Below are 8,979 nucleotides of genomic sequence, written 5' to 3'. Positions count from 1 at the left end.
TGCCAATTCACAAACATCAAGCAAGGCTGAGTCTGTATTTCCTTTCGAATTTTTTATTCTCTCGCCAGTATGAATCTTTGAAGGTCTTCATGTGATGAATTCAGCTGATCATTCATTTGAGTTTTCCCATTGCGAGATCACAGAGGCCTAGAAGGATGGTGGAGGTTGATTCAGATAAGAAAGAGAGAGCCAGAGGTCAAGCTGAGGATAACTCTATAGTTTCTGCTGTGCAGCTTTTAGGAGATGGCGGTTAGTTCTCTTGTAACCTTCCCCGAAAATCAAGCCGGAAGACATGGATGCCGGGGCACAATCAAGCAGTCTCCCCTGCACCCGATCAACGGCCAGGATCACCCGACGAAGCAGCGAAGTTCGCGATCGAAGCTCGGGTCTCCATCAACCTGCCGGACAACGAAATCTCCCTCCTCCGCAGTCGGCGGAACCTGAGCTTCAGCGAATCGTCCGCCGCCGCCGAACCTCCGAGTTCTCCTTCTCCATCTCCCCACTCCTCGTCCTCGGCCTCAGCGTCGATCGGTCGAATCTTCAAAGGGAAGGCTCCGGCGACGGCGAGGGGGAGCCTCAAGAACGGTGGGGGCGGCGGCGACCCCCGCGGCGGGCGGCAGGCGTACAGGAGCACGAGGACGGTGGTGGAGGTGCTGCGGGAGCTGGACGCGGACATAGTGTCACTGCAGGACGTGAAGGCGGAGGAGAAGAGGGAGATGAAGCCACTGTCGGAGCTGGCCGCGGCGCTGGGGATGAGCTACGCGTTCGCCGAGAGCTGGGCACTGGAGTACGGCAACGCCGTCTTCTCCCGGTGGCCGATCAAGCACTAGAAGGTCCAGAAGATATTCGACGACACCGATTTCAGGTCCGTCTTGTTTTATTTATTTATTTATTTCCATATATTTATTACCTGTTATTCTTGCTATCATTTTCGTAATTACGGTGACGATGATATGCTCTCTTTCTCGTTGAGCAAGTGGGTCTTCCTGGGCGATTTCGAATTTTAAAAGATATTTTCATTTATATGTCATAATTAATATTTCCTCTGGGCAGATTATATCATTTTTTTCTTACATTTTTCTAAGTGAAAAAGATTAATTTCGGTAGACTCATCTATAACAGTACAAATCCACTTCGGACAATCAAAATTTTCGTCGAAGTTAAGGTAAGTTGGATATAATAAAAATTCGCAAGACCAAAAATAAAAATAAAAACGTAAGCTTTTGCCTAGCTATCCATCAGAATTTGTGGATGAAATTGCCGTCATTTGGTTTATATTTTGTCTTTTTTATCCTCCTTTTCTAACTTCTCTGTTTGGAATTATCTGAATGGAGTTGTCCAAGAATTGATCTGGAAAGAATTTAGAATATTATTCACGAGAACCCCACCACCAAATTCAAGAACTGCCCAAGGCTTCTCTTCTACAGCCTTTTGCCTTCGGACAGATTACGGAGAGCTCTCTGCAACAACGATGGTGGGCCTGTCCAATGATCCCAGCACCAGCTGCCAGTCAGAATTAAAAATTAAAATAAAATAAAAAAATTAAGAAAAAAACCCAATTTTCTTTCTATGATTTTGGTTGTGGGTTCTCCATACAATTGTCATCTACCATTCCTCTTTAATCATTTCCGGTTGCATTTAGTGGGTGGTAGAGAGTCAGCTTTGAAGATCATTCTCCATTAATTGCTGACATAGTCAAGAGAATGCTTAGGAAGCTGCTAAATTATATATATATTTGCTCTTTAGTATTTAAATAAGGAGTTGGGAAGATAAATGAAGGATGAGAACTGTGCGTACATTAGATGAGGGCAGGGTAAGGGGTATGTAGGTAGGACAGTAACGTGGGGAGGATTTTGGCTTTTGCTTTATTTTATGTATTTGGAAAATCAGATGTTTGACCTAAAGACCGTACAGGGACTACTCATCTTCAAGGAAAGGTACATTTTTGTTAAGCGAAACAGACTGTGACATCCCAGATTTTCGATCATGTTTTCTACTGAATAAATTGGGCATTTCATTGATGTGTCTATAGGGCTGTTTTTAGAGCTGATCACTCTCGAAATAACTAGACTATCTGGAGAAATCATTACAGAATTTTAAGATAATAGACTTGAGAATTTGACCAGAAATTGGCTTCTCGACCATGTTCATCTTTAGAGGCCAGTACGGTACAATTAAAAATTGATTTGAGATCAGAGATAGATTTGTTCGACTGAAATGTGTGGCTAACTTGTGGGTGACACCACTAAATTAGAAAATTCTTGTCGGCCGGCATTAGACTCGATTTTCTTATTGTTTTGGTACCTTGTATCCGTATTTGAATCCTCGAGATTTTCACGACAAATGAGAGTCGCCAATGTGTCGAGTGGGTTTATTGTGGCTCGAAGAAAGTTGACCACGGGTCATTTGCACTAAAAATTTCTCAAAGTTACCCGGTAGCCCAGGTCACGCTAAAAACGCGTCGAATCGAAATTAACCGCGAATTTGAGTCCGATTTCAGGAATTGAAATTTCTGTCACATCACAATAAATTCTAGGAGCATCGAATCAATCTCAGAAGATTTTTCTGAAACCCGAGATTTTTTGGGAAAAGTCATTCTATGGCCATTTTTGTCTAGAAAAAGGCCGGGATCGTTTTTATCATGAAATTGGGAAGCAAGTGATCGATGAGGAAAAATGCCAAGATGATCGATGGTGATTTGATTGAATTGTTTAGACCAAATTGGATTGATTGAAGCAAGATTTAGTGTCCAATTGAAGCCAAAGCCCATGAAATTCGTATGCCCCCCATTCCCTATGGTTTTGGACCATTTCAAGGTTGCAAAGGGGAGTATTGGTGGCTCATTGAGGGTCAAGGAAGCCATGCTTGGCCATGAATGAGTCAAGGAGACAAGGGATTGGAAAATTTTGCTATGGTGGCCCCCTCTTGCTCGTCTCTTCCTCTAAGCCGCCGTCCACCCCCATTGTTGCCTTCTTTGTGCTTTGAAAACTTCCAGCCACCAGTAGAGAAGCCACCGAAGCTGCCTTGTCGTCGCCAGCCCCGTCGAAGTCGCTGTTGGCCACCAAAACGCCGTCCATGCGCACGCCGCCCCGTACGCAGGCCTTGCTGTGCCGCCACCCAGCCGACGTTCTTGCTACTCCTAGTCCTCTATCCGTGCGTCCCAGCCATTGGTCGGGCCAAGCCAGAGCTTATTCGGCCGCCGTAGACCTCCGTTCAGCTGTCGGTTACCTTGCCAAGCCATCCGCCGGACCTCCGCCAGCTCCACCTCACCAAACAGCTTGGTTTTCTCTGTTTTGTAGCTCAAAACAGAGAGGAAATTTGTGGGTTTCCGACCACCTTCAAAGCCCGTTTTGAGGTGGTTCCAGACCTCAGTTGCTAGGCTCGCCTTGAGGAAAGTCAAGCCCCGCGACGTTCCTATCGTTTTGCACTGAACCACTCGTCAAACAAGTGAGTTTAACTCACTAATCCTCGCTTAGTAGGTTAATGATGCTTAGTTGTTGATTAGAGTTAATTAAGTGTGATTAGATGGATATATTATATTAGAATAATTAATTTAGTACTTACCGATGCATGTTAGGTGGTTAGTTAGTACAATTAGCGAGTAAATAGACTTTAGTCTTTATTGAACGAGTCTCGAAATTTTCCGAGTCCATTTCAACGTCCAATTATGTATTATGGGCCTAAGTTGGATTTATTGGCATTTATTTGATATTTTCCGTAATTAATTAATTAATTAATTATTATTCGGAAATTAGACCGAGATAGTCGGTGACTGGAACTTTATGCTGATTATCGTGGTGCAATTTGTTTATTTATTTGAGCTCTAATTTGTGATTAATTGATTTAATTACGATTTTAGGATTTATTTACTAAATGAATAAATTTTGGTAATTAATTGGAAAATTACCGGGCGTCGGTCTACAGCACCAAAAATCTATTTTGGGACTACTGAAAATTGTGGGAGATTCAAAAGTGAAAATCTTGTATTTTGGCTAAGGTCGGCCGTGTACCCACACACGTTTATTCTATCGGGTATGATAAAATCAAAGAATTGATTTGAATGTTGGGTGTGGTATACTATATTAGCCTACGAGTGATATGTCAGCTTAGATTGCAAGTAGTATACTGGTATACTATATCAACCTACGGGCTTTGATATGTCAGCTTAGTTTATGAGCAGTATACCCTATCAGCTTAGAAAGAGAACTAATAGTATATTATATCATTCTACGAGCTCTGATATGTCAGCTTAGATTGCAAGCAGTGTACTTTATCAGTTTAGAGGGAGCATTATTAGTGTACTATATCAACCTACGGGCTCTGATATGTTAGCTATACTATCTATTTATCAGTTTAGAGCCAGTAGTCCCATTATGGGTGGACTTATAGATAGTATTGAATGTACCGACCGGAGGGACGTCGTGGTGACATGTAATCGACTAGGTCAATTGATCAATGATTTGATCTGGTGCTATGAATTGATTGGTTGTTGTGATTTGAAACATCTGTAAATGACGTTGATTTGCAGGGTGGAACTAAGGCCAATGTAAGTCCTTTGACCCGTGTTGTACTTAGACAGCTCTTATGACATATTGGCTTCCTAATCGAGTCTTTGGGGGTAGAACTTGCTGAGACGTAGTCTCACCCCGTTGTGGGACAACATTTCAGGCACTTAGATGGCAGTACCTCCACCTCCTTGTCCTCCCATGCATTGTGGTATACTCGAAGAGATCACCGAGATAGAATATCACTTTCCGATACACCCCCACCTTGAAGGCTTAGAATATGTACTGGTGAAATCCACGATCGAGGTTGACGTGGGTGGACCCAATAACGTACCTCATGAGTACCAGGTGTGGTATCGTGAATATCACAATGGGCGAAGGGAAGGTCCCATGCCGAAAGGTGAGGTACCTTTGTTCGTTTTAGAGGAAGCATTCGGGAAGGGGACAGCAAATCCTAAGGATGGATCGGTGGTGAATGCGAAGGATCCCAAGCTCGGCGATCCTGAATCTCTGGTATACTCTGACGTGAGTTCCAGCTAGAGTTGAAAAGGTAACCCTGGCCGTTTACTAGTTGCAAGGCAATGCCAATGTCTAGTAGAGAGCCACCAAGGATACAATATTTCCTGAAGGTGTAATCCCGGTGTGGGATGCCTTCCTCAGAACTTTTAATGCTTAGTACCTTTTGGGTATGGCTCGAGAACAAAAAATGGAGGAGTTTCAGCGCCTTCGTCAAGGATTGATGTCTATTGACTAGTGTTGACACCTAAATTTTAACAGCCTGTTTAGTCATTAAAAATTAGGGTTTAATTTTATCAAAAAAATATTAATTACATAGCATATAGATTTAGGTGCATTTTATTTTAATTGGCATTTTATTTATTGGATCGGTGGCGGATGGGTCGAATTGGTGGTTTTGAATTTTAAATTAACAGGTCGGACTAAGCCCATGAAGAATACAAATTGGCCCAAGCCCGTTTTCTGAAATTGAGATTTGAAATGAGGATTTTTTGGAATTTGAGAAAATCCGATTGTGATCTTATCTTTAAAAATCAGTATAAAATATTTAGGAGATAAGGAGAATAAAAAGATTTTGTAATCAAGAGGTTATAGAAATCTTCTTAACATCCCACGAAGATCACATTTTTTCTTGCGTATAAAAAGGCCGTGTACAGTTAAAAAAAGGGGGGCTTTTTTCTAGGTTTCTCTTCGTTGAAAGGAAAGAGGAAAAAGGAGAAAAAGAACACAAAAGTAAAAGCGAGAGGAGAAGGAAGCCATCCGTGGAGGTCGAAAGGAAAGAAGAGAAAAGGTCAAAAAGCAAAAAGCTTTTGCGAGAGAGGAAGGGACGTGCGCGGGATAAGGAAAAAGCGAGAACAAAAGAGTGACGTGAGAGAGAGACAGGAGGAAAAAAAAAATTAAAAAAGAGAAGAAGAAAGAAGTGTTCTTCTTCTCCAGCCGACTTGCTTTGCCGTCCGCCCATGCTCCGTCTCCGCTTTGCCCGGACGCCGCCACCGTGCCTCGCCGCGCCACCCAGATCGGCCGCGCCTCCGTGGTCACTTGAGCCGGATCGCACCCCTACCCGATCCACGGGAGCTTGCCCTGCGATCGCGACTTCGTCCGCCGTTGCCACGCATCCGAGCCCCCGCTCGGCGTCTCCAACATCGCCGCTCAGCCCGCACCGGAACACCTATCTCGCCACCCGCGCGCTAACCCACTGTTCGTTCGCGATCCGCCCGCAACCCGCGCCGGTCCGAGATCCGCCGTCCTGCCCGCCGCGCCTCCTTCGCGGGCAATCCGCGACGCCCGGCCCGGTCGTCCGCAACTCCCCGCCGACGCCGCTCCCGCCCGAGCTCAGCCACCACCAGATCTAGATCCGTGCCACCCGGCGCCGTCTCCGTCTCGATTCCCAGATCGACTCCGCCCTGCAGCAAACCGACGCCGCCGCGCCTCTGCACCCGCAAGCTCGCCCCGACGCCACTGCTCCCCACCACCTGCTGCGACCCGCGACCCTGCTGCTTGCCGATCTCTTTGTTCTCGCTGTGCTCGATGCCGTGGCCCCCACGAAGACAGCAGGTCCCAATCCGTACGCGACCCACCTCTACAAATCGCCCTCCGCCGGTCTCGCCTCGACATCCGCCCCCGCTCCGCGCACCAAGCACCCGCGAGCATCGCTGTGCAGCAACTGCGACCCACAACGCCCGCGAGCCCTCTCGCTGCTCGACCCGATGCCCGTGCTTGCACCTCCGCGCTACCTTGCCGTCACCGACCTGCCGGCAGCACCCGACGCCGCCACCGCCCGTCCAGGCGCCCATCAACGCTGACAAGCCCCTCTTTCTTTAGGTGGTTTAGCTTTTTCTTTTATTTATTTTGTTCTATTTTATCTTATTTTAGTTTATCTATTTAAGTTGTAATATTTGATGTTAATATTTGTGAATTTAGTATGCATTATCCGTAGGGATTTTGTCGGAATTATTATAATTATTAATTTGATCCGAGAGACATTTGATCATTTTTTTAATTATTTTAATTGTTGAGATTTTTAGTGAGATTTTAATTGTTAAATCACAATAATTATTTAATTTGGTCCGTAAGATTTCAGATCACATTTGTAATTATTTTGATTTCTTTGCTGTGATAATTAAAGTTAGAATAACCGTTAATTTGACTTGTGAAACAACATGTTATTTTTTCGATTATTTTAATCCTTTATTGCTTGATTTTGTTGATAATTTAGATTTAATAATTACTTATCTCTTAAAAAAAACTAAAAAAATCATAAGATAAAAAAATCAAAATTTTGCATGAGCATATAGGTTTAGTAAATCAAGCATGTAGGTTTAAAAAATTAGAATTTTCTTAGGATTACATTTTTAGGATTGCATTTTTAGGAATAAGTTAGGGTTGAACCTAAATATTTTTAGGGTTTTAGATAATGTTCGCATGTTCTAATTATCTCATTTTCCCAAAAAATAGTTTTCTAAGATAGGATACGGTTTAAGTCAAATTAATCCCTAGAATAGATTAGAAAATTATCCATTTTTAGATAGATTAATTAGGATCTTTATAAATTCTGAATTTCAATTAAAAAAATCCAAAAATTCTAGGTGCATGTTAACTAGTTTGCATAATAGGATTATTTAGTCAGAACTTGTTAATTAGTGAAGTTAGGTCATGTGGTGCATAATAATTAGTTTGCGTAATAGGCCCATTTAATTAAAATTTGCATATTAATAAGATTAAGTCATTTGGTTTAAAAATGCATTTTCATAAAATAATTCTAATTTTTAAGAAAACCCAAAAAAAAAAAAAAAAAAAAAAAAATTGATTGCTTGCTTTGTGTGATGTAATTTGTTTATTTGATTGCTTTAATAATGGATGAGCACCCGTGTGGTCACCACATTTGCATGATAGTAATTTAGGTTAAAATAAATCAGCTGCTTGCAAAAAAGACGTTTTGAAAAATTAAAAAGAAATGGTACCGAAAGGGCATTAGAGAAATCTAGTGTAACCAAGTCTCCGTACCCTCAGTCTCTGGTTCGTAGGAGTAAAATAAATCTCCATTTATTTTACTTAGGTGTCTAATCGACCTACCATAAACCGATTAGTGGCGACTCCTAGATAATAATCATTTGCATGTTAAATAATTGAACATTAAGTCGCGATTTGGTATGGGCTTGGGAGAGCCTGAGCTAAGTTTAAAAAAGCTCAGTAGTCCATTAACCTAGTTTTAAGTGGTGAACCCGAAAATTTTTGGTTGCGACAGCTTGGTGATTCCGCTGGGAACTTGTGTTAAAACACTTAGTGGACTTAGGCCAATTTTTCTTTTTAAAAAATATTTTTGTTTGGCAGCGAGGATCTCAGGTATGTCCCTAACATTTCTAAGGTGTTAAATGTTCTTGCAGATGGGAGGTATAAGTGGAGTAGTCTTTGCTAACCCCTGTCTTGCAGGTTGGAGTTAGGGATGAATGTTTGAATTAAAACTATATAAGTGTTGTTTGCATTTAAACTGTTGTGCATGCTTTATTGCTTTAGCACCACACTATTTGCACACACAACTCCGGTCGAACCCAGGCTGCGATAGGATTTCTAGGATGGTGTTGAGAAGGATACTTTCTCCAAAGCGAGACTGCTATGTAGAGGTTGACCTTCTCTTCCCCGAAATTTCTTTCATGGTGTCGAATGTGTTTGTCCATATCCGCGAGACTGCGTGATTATTGGGTATTCCATTCGACTGAGCCGGAGTTAGGGGGACCTGACACGTTAATGTGAGACTGCAACTGTCAGATTATCCTCTTAGCTCCACCCTGTTAAGCCATTTAGACATAAATCAAGCCTCACATCTCATGTGCATGTCTATGTGATTGCCGTTGATTTTTCTTGGTAAAGTAAGTTTTCTATCCCTATACCATGCAATTTATTTTGTCATGCTTTTAGTCTGTCCATGACAATCTAGGATAGTCATTTGATCTAATTCCTT

At 42.5% G+C, this 8,979-nt stretch overlaps 1 pseudogene; it reads left to right on the top strand.

Annotated features, from left to right (window-relative positions):
* The first annotated feature begins 243 nt into the window (after positions 1 to 243).
* The window catches only part of LOC120287029, a 33,768-nt pseudogene continuing 25,032 nt past the window's right edge, over positions 244 to 8,979 (top strand).

This window comes from Eucalyptus grandis, chromosome 8 (genome assembly GCF_016545825.1).
Source record: "Eucalyptus grandis isolate ANBG69807.140 chromosome 8, ASM1654582v1, whole genome shotgun sequence".
NCBI classification, from domain to species: domain Eukaryota; kingdom Viridiplantae; phylum Streptophyta; class Magnoliopsida; order Myrtales; family Myrtaceae; genus Eucalyptus; species Eucalyptus grandis.
The sequence above is the reverse complement of the archived record's forward strand: the minus strand, read 5'-3'. Positions and strand labels throughout refer to the sequence as shown.